The sequence below is a fragment of the Carcharhinus amblyrhynchos genome, chromosome 35, assembly GCF_965287045.1.
Source record: "Carcharhinus amblyrhynchos chromosome 35, sCarAmb.v2.hapA, whole genome shotgun sequence".
Lineage (NCBI taxonomy): Eukaryota > Metazoa > Chordata > Chondrichthyes > Carcharhiniformes > Carcharhinidae > Carcharhinus > Carcharhinus amblyrhynchos.
This window is the reverse complement of record NC_137358.1, coordinates 14,930,016-14,948,464: the sequence shown is the minus strand read 5'-3', so window position 1 is coordinate 14,948,464 and position 18,449 is coordinate 14,930,016. Positions and strand designations below refer to the sequence as shown.

The 18,449-nt window shown below is 41.4% G+C and overlaps 1 protein-coding gene across 2 annotated transcripts in view; it reads right to left on the bottom strand.

The window, feature by feature from the left end:
* The window catches only part of LOC145361797 (myosin-9-like), a 158,990-nt gene extending 141,767 nt beyond the window's left edge, over nucleotides 1-17,223 (bottom strand). For both annotated transcript variants that reach the window (XM_080217776.1, XM_080217777.1), the window contains exon 1: nucleotides 17,064-17,223. The gene's annotated coding sequence lies outside the window, so the exon portion shown is untranslated. The remainder of the gene's footprint in view (nucleotides 1-17,063) is intronic.
* Nucleotides 17,224-18,449: the final 1,226 nt, after the last annotated feature.

Genomic DNA, 18,449 nt, shown 5'->3' with positions numbered 1-18,449 from the left:
AAAATGATCTATTAGCACCCATATTTAACGATGTATTGTACATAAGAACATAAGAAATAGGAGTAGGCCATCTAGCCCTTCGAGCCTGCCCCGCCATTCAATGAGATCATGGCTGATCTGTCGTGGCTCAGTTCCACATTCCCGCCCTCTCCCCATAACCCTTAATCCCCTCTCTTATCAAAAACCCATCAACCCGCATCTTAAAAATATTTAGCGAGGTAGCCTCCACCACGTCTACAAATCAAATTCTATCATTTGAATTACACAAAAGCACTACTATTCAGTCATGAAGGGCAAGAAGGACTGATCTTTTTCCCCTTCATTTTAGCCCAGAAAAGCTAAAAAGTTATTTGCAGCAACACCTCCAAAAAAACATTAGAACAATGGCAGTTGAGTATATTTTACCGAGTATCAGTTCCTTGGTTGTGCTGATTTTTTTATTCCTTCACTCGGGGAATATGGGTACCACTGGTAAAACCAGCATTTATTTCTGCCTCTAAATGCCCACAAGGTGGTTAGCTACCTTCTTGAACTGTTGCAGTCCATGTGATGAATGTACTCTTAAAATGCTGTTAGGCAAGAGGTTCTTGATACAGTGACATATTTCCAACCAGGATGATATACAACTTGCAGGTGGAATTCATGTAACTGCTGCACTTGCTCTTTCAGGTGCTAGCAGTTCCGCGATTAGGAACTGCTGCCAAAAAAGCCCTGGATACAGTTATCTTGCACAGATGGTACATACTGTTGTCAAGTTGCATCAATGCTGGACAGAGTGAATGTTTAAAATCAAGAAAGTGGTTTTGTCCTGAATGGAGTCAAGATTCATGTTGTTGGGAAGTACACTCAGCCAGATGGAGAGCATGCTATCACATTCTTGACTTGTCCTTGTAGTTGATTAAATGGCTTTGAGACATCAGGAGGCGAGTCACTCATTTCAGAGTTGCAGAGCAGACTCGATGGGCTGACTGGCTTAATTCTGCTCCAATATCTTATTGTACAGCATGGCTGGTTCAGCTAACTTTCTGGTCAATGGTTATCCCTACAAAGTTTATTGGGAGGAGTTACAGGTTTTCAATGATAGTAATCCCATACGATATCATGGAGGTGGACACAGGCTCATTCTTGTTGGGAATAATGATAATCTCAAACAGATTAAGCGTACTTTCCAAGTTTAATGCATTATCATTACCTTAGCAGACACTGAACTATACACATCTTAAAACCAAAAAAGAAAATGCTGGAAAAATCTCAATGACGACCCCCAAAGGGTCATCTGGATTCTAAAGGTCAGCTCTTTTCTCTCAGAGATACTGCAAGGAGATTTTCCAGCATTTTCTCTTTTGGTTTCAGATTCCAGCATCTGCAGTAATTTGTTTTTATCTGCACAGCCTAAGATTTTAATCTGGGATTTTCCTGAACTATTTACTAATTTGTGCTTGGTGAGTTAATCAGAGAGGATAAGGGTACTGTATAGTGCCATTGGTAAACTGGAAAGCAGAAATAAAGATCGGTAGTTCTCCCATTCATATAGCAGCAACATTTTTGTTAAAATAGAAAACCACTTCTGCAGATATTAAACTCCTTAAAGTGCTGCTCCATTGCTCTGGTTGTTACAAAAATTCCAGAGGTTGATACAGTCCGCACGTAAAAGTGACATAGCTCACAAATATTTTATATGCTCCACTTCAAACCGTTGACTACCATTTCTTAGTCGATTATTCTAATGCCTGCCGTTATCTTGTAAACTCTGAAATTCTCCCCCTTAAAACTGAAAAATATTTGAACAGGTAAGTATTACAACCCTGTCTGCACAACAATGGGGAAATTTCCCTCCCTATTCCAAAAGGGAAAAAACAGACTCAATAAAGTACCATTGAACTGTTGGAAATTTTTCTGCTCATCATTCATCACTCCTACCCTAAGAAAACATGCGCTCTAATTTATGATTTTAGACTTTGTTGAAGGCGAGGAATGACATATGCCATTATTAATGCACAAACTGGCTAAAAGAATTGTGCACAAAAGGAAAGGTACCCTTGATCTGAGAAACACAAGTTACTGCTCAGCATGTGGCACAAATTGAGGTCCCTCATGACAAACTGATCAAGAAAGTAAAGTCATGGTATCCAAGGCAAAGTGGCACATTGGATCCAAAATTGGCTGACAGGCAGGAAACAGAAGGTGGTGGTAGAGGCACGCTCCTGTGACTGGAAGTCTGCTTCTAGTAGGACTCTGCAGGGTTCAGTGTGGCACCTTTGCTATTTGTCATGTACGTTAACGATTTGGACTTAAATTAAAAATATGATCAGATAGTTCATGGATGACAAATTGGTAGGGTGGTATGTAGTGAGGATAACTACAGACTGCAGAAGGAAATCAATGCACTGGGTCGGGTGGGCAGAGTAGTTGTAAATGGAATTCAACCCAGAAAAGAGAGGGGTAATGTTATCTAACAAGAGAAAGAATTACACTGTGAATGATAGGACCCTGAAAAATACTGAAGTTCAGAGGGACTTCAAGAATACATATCCAGATCCCTCAAGGTGGCAGGGCAGGTAAATAAGTTAAGAAAGCATACAGGATACCTGCCTTTATTAGCTGAGGCATAGAATGCAAGTGCAAGGGGGTCATGCTGGAACCATATAAAGTGCTGGTTAGGCCACAAGTGGAGCACTGCATGCAGTTCTGGTCACCATATTATAGGAAGGATGTAATTGCACTGGAGAGGGTGCAGAGGAGATTTACTAGGATGCTACGTAGGCTGGCGGGTCTGAGCTCTGAGGAAAGATTGGATAGGCCAGGGCTATTTTCCTTGGAACAGTCAAGGTTGAGAGGGGATCTGATAAGAGGCACATAACAACTGAGAGGGGCATAGATAGCAGGGCAGAAGATAGTAAGGTGGATAGGATCATAGAAACCCTGTAGTGCAAAGGAGGCGATTCAGCCCATTGAGCCTGCACCGACAACAATCTCATCCAGGCCCTACCACCTTAACCCAATTTAGTTACCCTGCTAATAACCTTGACACTAAGGGCAAATTTACCACAGCCAATCAGTAATACCCAGAGGAAACCCATGCAGACAATCAGCCAAACCCAGAATTGAACTTGGGCCTCTAGCACTGTGAGGCAGCAGTGCTAAACACTGTGCCATCCCAAGGGAGGAAGGTACCTTTTCATTAACCGAGGGGTCAACAGCCAAGGGGCAGAGACTTAAGGTAAGTAGAAGACTAAGAGCTGAGGAGTTTTTTCACTTAGAGGGTGATGACAGTCTGGAACACTTGAGAAAGGATGGTTGAGTCAGAACTCTAACATTTACTAAGTGTTTAGATATTCACTTCCACTGCCATAACCTTCAGGACTATGGAACAAGCGATGGAAAATGGGGTAAGAGTCAGTGTGAACATGGGCCAAATGACCATTTGCACTGTAAGCTTCTATGAACCTACGAATGTTACGTTTACTCATTACTTGCCTGCTAAAACAGTTTTTAATAACTAACCACATCAGTACATCTTTAATGTAATAAAGTTAAATAATTCTTGTCCAGAAAGTTAATTAAAAGTAGTCTCATTCCTGCAGATTGTGAATTGTTTAAAATGTCACCATTTAAATCTAACTTTTGTCTATTTCTCAGTATTTAATTTGACACTGAATTCCCCAATTCACCCTTCTGTTCTGCCTCTATTCTTCAATCCTCTAACCTAATTACTTGAGAAGCATTGTCTTCATATTTTTTATCCAGGCTCTTTTTCCACACAGCATAATCAGCTCATGCATCTAACACCTAAGATGCAAATTTACAATTCTAAGTATAACTAAAATGGCACATTGCAAAACATTCCACTGGGAACTAATATTATTTAGTTTAATAATTGCCTATAGAGTAGTTTCAGGCTAAGCCTGTCATGTTTATTATCATCACTTATGTTTTTTTTCACTAAAATTTGTGACCTACTTTCCCTCCAATCAGAACAGCAGATAAAACAGTTAAATGTCTCAAGCGCATTGCGGGGGGACAGCAGGAGCTGTGCACGGACGGCTGTGCGATTGCATCTTGATGTACTTCGCTTACTCTTCACTGACCCGAGATGGTACCCTTCAGTATTCAACAGAACACTACCATCAGCAGAAACTAGGACTCCACCAATTTTAACCAACATTATAAATTAGGTGCAAGACTTCTGCGTTGACATTATATAATCATCCCACCTTAACGAGTGGGAAACTAGGAAGCATGAATCCTCAACAATTAGCAAGTACAGCATGAATGCTCCTTTAAAATTTGGCACTGACTATAACATTTCCAAATAGATTTCACTAGAAGAAAGTTACTCTTTTTTTTATATAAAGATGGCGGTAGCCTGCAAGTGCTATATTCAAAAGAAAAATAACTAGAATTCATATATGCTCTCCTCTCTTCTATTCTAAGAGATGAAAAAATCCACACAATGAAAATAAAAGTCACGATTGCCCTTAGAGAACTTCCTAAACTAAAAGCCCTGGCACTTTTGCATCTACCTGAGCAGATGTGTAAGGTCTGTCACATAATCAAATGGCAGATCAAAACTAATTAGGAGACATTTGCAATAATGGCTGTGAAATTGAGTTTTCTTAGATACCCAATCAAGTGATATAGAAACCAATGAATGTGATCAAGACAGAAGAAAAACGAAAATCCGAGAGAAGAACAGAACTTCAAAGTGGGCACTGAAGGAAGTGGTAGCAAATTAAACACAATGGAAAACCAAAATATTGCAAATGCTGCAAATCTGCAATATAAACAAAAAATGCTGGATATACTCAGCAAGTTTCGGCAGCATCCATGGACAAAGAAACAGCTAACATGTCTAGTCTGTGACCTTTTATTGGACTCCAGTATTCAAGTATTGGAGTCCAATATTGGTATTTTATTGGAGTCCAGTATTCATCATTTCATAACTATAAGTGCAAGGTAGCCATTTTAGCACTTGATTACCCATGGACCCAAGAACATTCACATCCTTTTGTTATTGTTTCAGTGGGGGAAAAGGAGTAATGAAGATCAAGACTACAGTAATAGAATGAGGAATTATGGAGATAACTGCTCCAGATAATAGAAACTGTCAGGTTGTTGAAGTAGACTTCATAAATCCCCTTGTTGCGCCCACTACATTATATGTATTGCAGCCACATGCACAAATTAAGAATAAATGATGAATCCTGTGCTGGGGAACCAAGCAAACTACTTTGCCTCTGTTTAGCTTCCTGAACATTTTTGCTGCTGCACCCAGCCATTTGAATGGATATTCCATCACAGTCCTGATTTTTGTTTTACACATGCTGGATTGGCTCAGAAGGGTCAGGTGTAGCCATTCATCAGTGCACACAGTTTGTCCTATATCACTGTTGATGTGGCCGATCCAGTTAAGCTGCTGATTAATTGCAAAAGATCCATAAAAGATGTTGGTGAATGGTGACTTAGTGATGGTGCTAAAGACCAAGATGTGGTGGGATGGGCACTCTTTTATTCAAGTCATTCACAATTTGGCTGCAAATATTCCATGCCAAGCATCCTTTGACAGCACCTTTCAAACTCATGACCTCAATCAGCTAGGATAGGGGAATAATACTTGTGAACACCACCACTGCAAGTTCTCTCCCAAGCCACATATCATCCTTGTGTGGAACCATATTGCCATTTGTTCTCAGTCACTAGGTTAAAATTCTGAAACATCCTTAACTGTAGTATGGGTGCTTCAGATGGACTTAACAGTTTGAGAAGGTAGTTCACCAACACCTTTGAGAGCAGTTAGCAAAGACAACAAATGCTGACCTTGCCAGCAATGCTCATAGCCCGTGAAAGGATATTAAAAATTGACAACTCAAACCTGGGTGTATCTAGCTTCTATTATAAGAAGAGATGGCCTACCTCGTTACTTCAAGAGTTCAGTGAACTGAACAACATCTCAACTCCTAACCTTGAGGCAGAGGAATGGTCACTCGATGGGAATATCCTGTGGCTATGAACCGTTCTTTGACAACCATGACAATCATCCTCCATTGGTACAGGGTCCCTGAAGGGCTTTCCCTATGTTCTGCCACAAACCAGCATTCTGCTAGTATTTCTTGATGCCACACTCAGATGCTGCCTTGATGTCAATATTACAACAAAACTCAAGATACTGGCTTTTAAAATCATATGATTAATTTACCAAATATACCACTCAAGACAAAATGTGTGTGAAGCAAGCACCTGTCACTTTGAAAATAAGTACTGATCAAGAATTGTACAACTCTGCCCCTGTACACAAATCCTATTTTCGAACAAATATATCACACACCATATCTTCACCAATCGAGCTAACTCAGAGGAAACAAATTCACATTGAGATAATGGAAAGATACTTTGTTCTAGTTCATCAATGGATTTTAAGACAAGTGATCATGGCCATTTATGGATAAATAGATTATATTTCACAGCATAGAAATAGGTTATCAGCCAAATTATATTAGCATTCATGTTCCATAAAAGCCTCTTACTTCACCTCACTCTATATCTTTCCATTTCTTTCTCGCCCACATACTTACCTTGGGGAGTGGGACTTGCTAATTTGCCTTTGTAGGCAACAGCACACACGTGACAAAACTAAGTCTCCTTTTGAGCTGTAACTATTCTATCATTCTAAAAAGAAGCTTCTTCTGAATTCCTTAGTGACTATCTTGCCTTCTCAGAAATGAGTGTCCCATTCTGTTCAGTGATTCCTGGTAGTTGTACCCTCTTCCTTTAAATTTTTTTTACACTTGCTCTGTTGCTTCTATATAATTTTAGTAATATGGAGGGGCAGGACTGTACACAGTACTCCAGGTGCAGCCTAGCACAGCTTGTATACAAGTTTAACATACATTCTCACATCCTCTGTTTTAATAAACAAATCCAATGACTTTGTACTTTTATGCCTTTGATAACCTGCAATACCACTAATAAAGATTTGGGAATCTGTTCTTTGCGTTTCCATTATGCCTCTACCATATTCAGCTTATTTTTCAAGCAGCTGGCCTCTTATCCATCCTATCAACATCTCTCACTAACTTAGAGGAAGAGGAGTAGAGCATTAGTTATTGGGGACTCCATAGTTAGGGGGACAGGAGGTGGTTCTATGGAAATGAAAGAGACACGCAGTTGGTGTGCTGTCTCCCAGGTGCCAGAGTCATTGATGTCTCGGATTGTGTTCGAGATCCATAAGGGAGGAGACCAGGCCCAAGGTGTGGCCCACATAGGCACCAATGACATAGGTAGGAAAAGGGATGGGGCTGAGAGGCAGAAATTCAGGGAGTTAGGGTGAGAACAGTTGTTATCTCTGATTTGTTGCCCCTGCCACATGCTAGCGAGGGGAAGAATAGGGAGAGTAGTTGAACACGTGGCTACAGAAATGGTGTAGGAGGGGAAGATTCAGATACCTGGATAACTGGGGCTCATTCTGGGTTAAGTGGGACCTTCAAACAGGATGGTCTACACCTGCACCAAAGGGGTACCAATATTCTGGGGGGTAAATTACTGTTTGGGAGGGTTTAAACTAATTCAGCAGGGGGATAGAAACATGGATTGCTGCTCCAGTGTATAGGAAGATGTGAGTAGTGAGGTCATGAATCAGGTTTCAAGGTCACAGGAGTGTACCAGCAGGCAGGAAGGTGGTTTGAAGTGTATCTACTTCAACGCCAGGAGCTTCCAGAATAAGGTGGGTGAACTTACAGTGCACCCACCTTAATCAGGGAAAATCAGGGAAGGTGGTAAAAGAGGGGGAGGTGTGGCATTGTTAGTCAAGGACAGTATTTTGGTGGCAGAAAGGACATTTGATGAGAACTCGTCAACTGTAGTCGTATGGGCTGAGGTTAGAAAGAGGAAAGGAAAGGTCACCCTGTTGGGAGTTTTCTATAGGTCTCCGAAAAGTTCCAGAGATGTAGAGGAAAGGATTGCAAAGATGATCCTGGATAAGAGTGAAAGTAACAGGGTAGTTTGTATGGGGGACTTTAACTTTACAAATACTGACTGGAAACGCTATAGTTCGAGTGCTTTAGATGAGTCAGTTTTTGTCCAATGTGTGCAGAAGGATTTCCTGACACAGCATGTGGATAGACCAACAAGAAGTAAGGCCACAGTGGATTTGGTACTGGCTAATGAACTAGGCCAGATGTTAGATTTGGAGGTAGGTGAGCACTTTGATGAAAGCTACCACAATTCAGTTACGTTTACTTAAGCGATGGAAAGGGATAGGTATATACTGCAGGGCAAGAGTTATAGCTGGGGGAAAAGGAAATTATGTTGCGATTAGATGAGATTTAGGATGCATTGGATGGGGAAAAAAATCTGCAGGGGATGGGCACAATCGAAATGTGGAGCTTATTCAAGGAAGTTGTCAGACAGGGAGGAAGTGGTCAAGGGAGGGAACTGTGGTTTACTAAAGTAGTTGAATCTCTTAAGAGGAAGGAAGAGACTTACGTAAAGATGAGACGTGAAGGCTCAGTTAAGGCACTTGAGAATTACAAGTTAACCAGGAAGAACCTAAGAGCCAGGAGGAGACATGAGAAATCTTTGGCAGGTAGGATCAAGGAAAACCCTAAAAAACTTTTATATGTATGTCAGGAATAAAAGAACAACTAGGATAAGATTAGGACCAGTCAAGGGCGTTAGTGGGAAGTCCAAAAAGATAGGAGAGGCGCTAAATGAATATTTTTCGTCAGTATTCACACAGGAAAAAGACAATGTTGTCAAAGAGAATACTGAGATACAGGCTATTAAACTGAATTGAGGTTCATAAGGAGGAGGTGTTAGCAATTCTGGAAAGTGTGAAAATAGAAAATCCCATCTGGCCCAGGGGACTTAATCCAAGGATTCTCTGAGAATCTAGGGATGAGATTGCAGAACCTTTGGCTTTGATCTTTGTGTCGTCATTGTCTACAGGAATAGTGCCAGAAGACTGGAGGATAACAAATGGTGTCCCTTGTTCAAGGAGGGGAGTAGAGACAACCCTGGTAATTATAGACCTGTGAGCCTTACTTCTGTTGGGGGCAAAGTTTTGGAAAGGATTATAAGAGATAGAATTTATAATCATCTAGAAAGGAACAATTTGAGGGATAGTCAATACAGTTTTGTGAAGGGTAGGCTGTGCCTCACAAACCTGAGTTCTTTGAGAAGGTGACCAAAGAGGTGGATGAGGATAAAGCAGTTGATGTGGTGTATATGCATTTCAGTAAAGTGTTTGATAAGGTTCCCCACGATAGGCTATTGCAGAAAATATGGAGGCATGGGATTGAGGATGATTTTGCAGTTTGAATCAGAAATTGATTAGTTGAAAGAAGACAGAGGGTGGTGGTTGATGGGAAATGTTTATCCTGGAGTTCAGTTACTCGTGGTGTAACAGGAAAACAGAATACTGGGCTAACGGTAAGATACTTGGTAGTGTAGACGAGCAGAGAGATCTGTGTCCATGTCCACAGATCCCTGAAAGTTGGCACCTAGGTTGATAGGGTTATTAAGAAGGCGTACAGTGTGTTAGCTTTTATTGGTAGAGGGATTGAGTTTTGGAGCCATGATGTCATGTTGCTGCTATATAAAACTCTGATGCAGCCTCACTTGGAGTACTGTGCAGAGTTCTGGTCGCCACATTATAGGAAGGATGTGGAAGCATTGGAAAGGATGCAGAGGAGATTTACTGGTATGTTGCCTGGTATGGTGGGAAGGTCTTATGAGGAAAGGCTGAGTGACTTCAGGCTGTTTTTGTTAGAAGGTTAAGAGGCGACTTAGAGGCATACAAGATGATCAGAGGATTAGATGGGTGGACAGTGTGAACCTTCTTCCTCAGACGGTGATGGCTAGTATGAGGAGTCATAGCTTTCAATTGAGCGGTGATAAATATAGCTCAGATGTCAGAGGTAGGTTCTTTACTCAAGAGTAGCAAGGGCATGGAATGCTCTTCCCGCAACAATAGTGGACTCGTCAACATTAAGGGCATTTAAAGGGTCATTGGATAAGCACATGGATGATATTGAAATAGTGTAAGTTAAATGGGCTTTAGATTCATTTCACAGGTCAGCGCAACAGAGGGCCAAAGGGCCTGTACTGTGCTGTAATGTTCTATATTCCATATTGAAATTGATTTGCCATTTGAGGCACAGCCTCAAGATATGGGGGGGCAGTTTAGAATGGAGTTGAGGAGGAACTTCTTCACTCAAAGGGTGGTGAATCTCTGGAATTCTCTACCCATTGAAGTGGGGGAGGCTACCTCGCTTAATATATTTAAGTCACGGGTGGATAGGTTTTTGACAGACAGGGGAATTAAGGGTAATGGGGAGAAAGCGGGTAAGTGGAACTGATCAGCCATGATCTTATTGAATGGCGGGGCAGGCTCGAAGGGCTAGATGGCCTACTCCTGCTCCTATTTCTTATGTTCTTATTTACACAGGCATTCTGGAAGTTTAACATCTTATATTTTGTGCATGAACAAAATGGCTGAATGCCTCCTTCACCATTTCTATTAATCTAAGCATTAAACCACATCCTACACTCTTGCATCACCTATGTTTATTTTGTACTTCCAATTTCTGAATCCAAATCATTTATGCAAATAGACAGTGATTCAGCACCTGTCTCTATGGAACACTGTCCCAATCTGAGTACTAAAAACCTCTACTGTTTTGTTTCGCAGCCAGTTTATTCTGTAGTATCCTACTTGTTCCTCAATTCCATATATTCTGAACTTAATCATGATTCTACTAAGTAGTACTTTATCACAGGTCTTTTGAAAGTCTGACTACCTCTGTTACATTATCCCTTGTCAATTCCTTGTTACTTCACCAAGGAATTCAATAAGGTTTGTCAAGCATGGCCTTCCATTGTGAAATTTTTGACCACTTATATTTTCAGATTCAACATGCTTTTCTATTACACTCAACATTCCACTTACCACAAACATTATGTTAACTGGTCTACAATTCCTAGAGGAGAGCCGGTGGATGTGGTCTTTCTGGATTTTCAGAAGGCGTTTGATAAGGTACCTCACAAGAGGTTACTGCAGAAGGTCAGAGGACATGGAGTTGGGGGTAGGGTGTTAGCGTGGATAGAGGATTGGTTGTCAAATAGGAGGCAGAGAGTGGGGGTCAATGGGTGCTATTCGGATTGGCGGTTGGTGACTAGTGGGGTGCCCCAGGGGTCGGTGCTGGGGCCTCAGCTATTTACCATTTATATAGATGATCTGGAGGAGGGAACCGAGTGTAGGGTGTCGAAATTTGCTGATGACACCAAGATTGGGGGAAAGGCAAATTGTGCGGAGGGTGTGGAGAGTCTGCAGAAGGATCTAGATAGGCTGGGCGAATGGGCCAGGAAATGGCAAATGGAATTTAATGTTGGCAAGTGTGAGGTGGTCCACTTTGGTAGGAAGAATGGTAGGAAGGACTATTACTTACGTGGCGAAAAACTGCAGCAGGCGACGGTGCAGAGGGACCTCGGGGTCCTTGTGCATGAGTCGCAAAAACCCAGCCTGCAGGTGCAGCAGGTGGTCAGGAAGGCGAATGGGATGCTGGCCTTCATAGCGAGGGGGATTGAATATAAAAGTAGGGAGGTCTTGCTGCAGCTGTATAGGGCATTGGTGAGGCCGCAGCTGGAGTACTGTGTGCAGTTTTGGGCGCCGCACCTGCGCAGGGATGTTTTGGCCTTGGAGGGAGTGCAGAGGAGGTTTACTAGGCTGATACCGGAGTTGAGGGGGTTGAGCTATGAGGAGAGGCTGAATAAACTAGGCTTGTACTCGTTAGAGTTTAGAAGAATGAGGGGAGATCTCATTGAGACGTATAAGATGATGAATGGGATGGATAGGATAGAGGTGGAAAGACTCTTCCCGCTCAAAAAAGACAGTAGGACTAGGGGGCACAGCCTCAAGATAAAGGGGGGGCGGTTCAGAACGGAGTTGAGGAGGAACTTCTTCACTCAAAGGGTGGTGAATCTCTGGAATTCTCTGCCCGTTGAAGTGGTGGAGGCTGCCTCGCTAAATATTTTTAAGAAGCGGGTTGATGGGTTTTTGATAAGAGAAGGGATTAAGGGTTATGGGGAGAGGGCGGGAAAGTGGAACTGAGCCACGACAGATCAGCCATGATCTTATTGAATGGCGGGGCAGGCTCGAAGGGCCAGATGGCCTACTCCTGCTCCTATTTCTTATGTTCTTATGTTCTTATTTAGAGAGGGATAGAAAAATATAGTGTTCACTAACATCTCATCATATCCATCTGGGAAAACTGAGGGAAGGTTCAATACTTCTGCCACTTGACTCACCACAATGGCAATATCCCATCTTAGTGTTCTTTGGCTATTGATTTAAGTGTAAAACCTTCACTTTATTTTTAGTAATTTAATTTCAAGTAACCATAATTGTTTTGAGTTCCAAATGCCTATATACATTTTCCCAAGTATTTCATGTACACTGTAGGTTCAATTTTGCTCCATCTCACTGTATCTCTCAATTTATCCACAGAAGCCCATGAGTGGGCAATTTGTGTTTTAAACTGGAATATATTTCTCCTGAATTCTGAACACAGGGGAATTTCATAGTAATTTCACTGCAGTGTTAATGTAAGCCTTACTTATAACTAATAAATAAATTTTACCAATCACTAAATATTTTCTAATTCAGCACCATTAGTTACATCATCCCTCAAATTTTCTTAGTCGGGTTTGTTTACGTGTTTTAAAAATTTATGCTTAGATCACTATTACTTTGATGCTCCTCTATACTTATTTCTCTTACTGGTTTGGTCCACTTGAAATCTTGATTATTCTTCACTGTCTCTTAGAGTCATACAGTTTTTACAGCACAGAAAGAGGCCCTTCGGTCCAGTGTACCTGTGCCAGCCATCAAGTACTTATCTATTCTTGTATTTTCCAGCACTAGGCCCATAGCCTTGAATGCTATGGCATTTCAAATGCTCATCTAATTACTTATTAAATGTTGTGAGGGTAACCATCTCTACCACCCTCTTAGGCAGCGAGTTCCAGGTTCCCACCATCCTCTGGATGAAAAAGCTTTTTTATTCATTTGATAGATCTTCCACATTTCTTCTACTACTTCCATTATATAGCTATGTTTTTTTTTCTGCTGCCATTGTTTTGCTAATTATTCCAACTACTCTATTTCTTTCCTATCAATCTACATGGTTCTTCTTGCCTACCTTTCAGTTATTCTGACTACATTCAGTTCCTTGCAAACAACCATTTCCCACAAAGCTGCATCTAGTTTCAAATGCTGTGTACATTGCTGCATAGACTATTTAATTATTTCTATTAAGGCAGTGGTTAACACTGCTGCCTCAGCGCCAGGGACCCAGGTTCAGTTCCCAGCTTGGATCACTGTCTGTGTGGAGTTTGCACGTTCTCCCTGTGGGCTTCCTCCGGGTGCTCTGGCTTCCTCCCACAGTCAGACATGCTGGTTAGGAGCATTGGTATGCTAAATTCTCCCTCAGGTGTACCCAAATAGGCGCTGAAGTGTAGCAATTAAGGATTTTCACAGTAACTTCATTGCCTTGTTAATGCAGGCCTACTTGTGACTAAATAAACAAACTTAACTCACTCGACATCATGTTTTATTATACTTCTGCAGTATAATTTTCATCTGTTCCCTGACCATTTCTGTTACCTTTCTTTGATCTGACTTTTACTCAACCATTTATTTTATCTTCAGGCTATTTTCACCAGATGACTGACTCCCAGCCTACATCTTCCTGGTTTAAATTCTTATGTACAGCCCTATCCTTCCTTGGTACCACTGCAATTCAGTTGCTGCTTGTCCTAGTGCCACATTAATAGAACTGCTCCTTTCTACACCACTCTTCAGCTACACATTCGCTTTTCTGATATCTCCAACCCTATGTCAATTAGAACACACCTCGGTTAGCAATCTCAAGAATACAAACGGCAACACCCTTTTTCTTAAAATTTAATTACTGTGTCCAGATTGTCACTAATGTCAGTACAACTCGTATAAAGGCTTACAGAAACATATGACATGGAAGAAGATACTAGCAGGATATTCAACAACCAAAGAACCACACCAGCATAATGTCACTTTTATTTAGTGAGGGAACAAAATTTCAAAATTAGTTCACCTTGCTTTTTTCCCCCCAAAAAGGTAATAGCTCACTTAAATGTTACCCCATTAGCTATTTGCATTCTATTCATTTATTCTAATATAAGTTTCTGTAGTCAAGTCCCTTGTACACAGGATTCCACTTTAAAAATCTTGGGTTCAACAGAACTATAATTCAAAGTACTATCAAAAACGTTGCACCACACCAACATCAAACTTTAGCAGAATGCTCCATCCAATACAAATCAATAAGACTAAAATTCTTTCCAACGCTAGTCTTATATTTTCCCTCTTTTTCCTCTCCTCCCTTACTTCTGCTTCCTTTAAAAATGGCTTTCCAGACAAAGCAAGACAGCACACGTGATATGGAATGTGCATCAAGAACAAGTCAAAACACTGCCCTACATTCCTGAGCACCCTGCCACACCTTAAACCCTTAGGAACTTGGAAGTCACGTAAAACATCAAGAAAGGAGTTTGGATTACTTGAATATTGATGGAATATGGCAATACTGTTAACTGTAGCCCTAACTTGTTCCATGCAAGACGTGCAGTTTTTGTTTTTACACAGTATTTTACTGATTATATTTTGACTACCAAGTTTATCTTCCAAGTGTACAATATGTTCAGGAAAAAGCTATAGCTTGTGCAAAAGCTATTTCAGCTTAAATAATAATTTGGTTGCTTATGAATTTCACATGGGATAGTTAATTTATTTATTTGCAAATAATTTCATGGGGAGCCAATTAATACATAACATTGCATCACACCTCAACAATAAAATGCCCAAACTGCAAAATATGACTTCAGTACTTTGACAGGCCAGAGTCAAATATTCCTTCCTAAGTTTGAAAAAGGCTTTTTTTAAAAAAACAGCATTTAAGCTGGTTAAAATTGACTATTCTCAAGTGTGCAACATGGTAATCACCCCAGTAACAATATTTGAAATTTCACATAACATTTTGAAAGACAACATGCACTTGCCAATGATTCTTAGTCTAACAAATTATGCAGATGAAAATTTCCAAGGTACTTCCACAAGAATATTACAGACAGAATGTAACATCAAGCCAGGCAAGATATTAAACAGATGAGACAGGGGTTTTAATTAGCAATTAAAGGAAAGGGGAGGATGAGATAAAGTTAAGCAGAGATTTGAGGGAATTCCAGAGTTAGAGTTCGGGAGCAGAAAGCATGGCTATCAACAGCAGAGCGTTGTAAAATCAGTGATGCAGGAGGTCAGAATTGGAACAGTACAGAAATCTGAGGGTTGTGAGGCTGGAGGAGACAAAAGAGATTGGAAGAGGGGCTGCAGCCTCAGAGGAATTTGAAATAAAGATGAGAATTTTAAAATAAAAGCATCGCCTGACCAGGAACCATTGTAGTTCAACAAGCACAGGATACGTGCTTGTTGAATTTTGGACAAGTTCATTTTCATGGAAGTAATGTATTTTATTCCATTTCAATACAATAAGCACACTTTAAAAATGAAAAAGCAAGAAACAACTGATCTTTAACATTTACTTACTGTACTTTTCACAGTACAAGGTAAAATAGCAATGCTTTTAGAAACAAGCCTCTGTAAAAGTGCATTTCATCTCCAGGAGACAGTATAGGCTGCTACCAGAAATGTTAAGCAGTAAGTTTACAAATTCCAGAAACATTTACTAGCCAACTAACAGAAAGGCTTTTAAGTTATCAGCACACTTCTTCGTGAATCACTACTTACATTACACTGTCCTACACTTCGAACTGGGTGGGGCATTCAGTAAAGCCCACAAGAATCTTTAAAAGGTAAAACACAGCAAGCAGCCATCACACAACTTTAACAAAGCAATGTAAAAATAAACACCTGCAGTACTTTAAATAAGTTGCACGTTATTTAAGCTTCTTTTTCAAATCTTTGCAGAAAATATACAATGAAGAGTTGAGAGAAAAATCTAACAGGTTTAAAGGAAATCATTATATTTGTTCTCACAAAGAAAGTACACAACTTCAGGCTGCAGCTACACTAGTTTGGAGTCTTTGTCATTTGCCAAAACAGGAATTATATAACCTACCCCTTTATAACTTCCTAGTGCACTTACTTTAGGAATGAGCTATGCTAGATATCATACTATTTCATGCCATCAATTTCATTTAGCTGAGGCAAGGAACTCAATAGCTATCTTTAGGATGGGAAACTTTTGTGTGTGTGTCAGGGAGGGAGAGGGGAGAGAAGAGAAGATTGAATGAGAAAGAGATGAATTCAATTTTTTTTATTTCACAGAAGTAGCTTTTCACCATTGAACTGGAACAGAACACAATTGTTAAACGACACCAAAATTGACAGGTCAGCCCTGAGTAAGGATTAATTTGCTTTATATTAAATCAATGGAAAATAGATGCCTTTTTGAGCAACACACCAAATTCCAGGGATACAGACCCGAAGATTTGCAATTTTACCAACTTGATATTTCGGGGAGAGGGAAACTTTACACTGGTGAAAGAAGAAATCACATTTGAATCTCTTGAAAATAAGGCAGGAAGCTCAGGGCAGCCGAAGAAGCGGAAGCCAAGCCCATTTCTGTGTGGGCTGTAACAGCAAAAGGCGGCTTCCATGTTACCTGCCAGCCAACTTTCATAAGTTAAAAAATTATAGAAGACAGTGGCATTATGTGCATTGACAATATTGGACACACAAGCTAGGGAGGGGAAAGGCTAAATTCGTCTACAGATTATAAGGCACAATCAAATTAAGAATAAAATCAATTTTTCCTCAGTAGGACGACTGGGTTACTCTCGAAACCTCTGCTTTTTAAAAGGAGAAACACGCTTAGATGAGGTTGGAATGAGAATATGCCTGTGGCGGCGGCCCAACCCGGCGTGTCTGACTCTCTTCCTGGTTTCTCTCCCTTTTCCGCTTCACCGATAAATTGACCAAAAATTTAAGCTCAATTTTTTTTGCCTCTTACCTCGGCGATTCGAGTATTTTACGAACGCTCTCGCCTTTCAATATTGGAATCTGTGGAAAATAAGTAGATTTTGAAGCTGTATTTTTGGTTAATAACTGGAATTAAAAGCAACTCCGTCCTTCAGATTGTCCGCCTCGCTCGAGCTCGCCCGAACTGCAGCTCGCGCACCAACCGTTTGAGCAGCTTCCCAATTCCCGCCCCCCGACGTCACCACGACCCGACGCACGACCAATAGTATCACAGAAGGTCGTTGAGTGGCAGCGGTCGCGGCCAGTAGGCGCGACGGGCCCGCCCTCGATCGGGGAGGATGCTGCTCTCACCGGTTGAGGCGGTCGGGCGGGCTCAGATAGCCGGGTGCTGCCGCAGTCATGTCGACGTTGAGTCGGATCGAAGGGCAACTGGTCCAGCCCATGTCGAGCGAAGTGAAGGGATTGGCAGCTCCTGACCTGCTGTGTGATTTAAATTTGCAATGAAGGATTGGAAGATCCCAAGACCCGTTCCCTCCTTTAGATGTGGGGGAGGTAATGGTATTATCACATGGAATTCCTACAGTGCAGCAGGAGGCCGTTTGGCCCATCGAGTCTGCGAAAGAGCATCTTCCACCCCCCTCACACCCTTACCCCACGTATTTAGTCTGTGAATCCCCCTGAACCCCATCTTGGGACACTAAGGGGCAATTTACCATAGCCAATCCACCAAACCTGCACATCTTTGGACTCTGGGAGGAAACCCATGATGTGGAGATGATGGCGTTGGACTGGGGTAAACACGGTAAGAAGTCTGACTTGTGAGTTTACTATCAAATAAATCGGTTGGACTTAAACCTGGTGTTGTCAGACTTCTTACGGAGGAAACCCATGCAGGCATGGGGAGAAGGTGCAAACCCAACGCAAATAGTTACCCAAGCCAGGAATTGAACTGGGTCCCTGGCACCATGAGGCAGCAGTGCTAACCATTGTGCCTTTGGGCCCCTTATTATCACTTGGCTATTAATCCAGAAACTCAGCTAATGTTCTGGGGACCCAGGGTTGAATCCCATCGTGGCAGCTGGTGGAATTTGAATTAAATAAAAAATAATTGGAATTACAAATCAACTGATGACCATAAAATGTGGGTGACACAGTGGTTAGCACTGCTATATCACAGCGCCAGGACCCTGGTTCAATCCCTGGCTTGGATGACTGCCTGTGTGGAATCTGCACGTTCTCCCCAAGTCTGCATGGGTTTCCTTCAGTTTCCTCCCACAGTGCAAAAGACTGGTTAGGTGCATTGGCCATGCTAAAATCTGCCTGTGTACAAACAGGCACCAGTGTGTGGCAACTTGGGGATTTTCACAGTAACTTCATTGCAGTGTTAACATAAGCCCACTTGTGACACTAATAAATA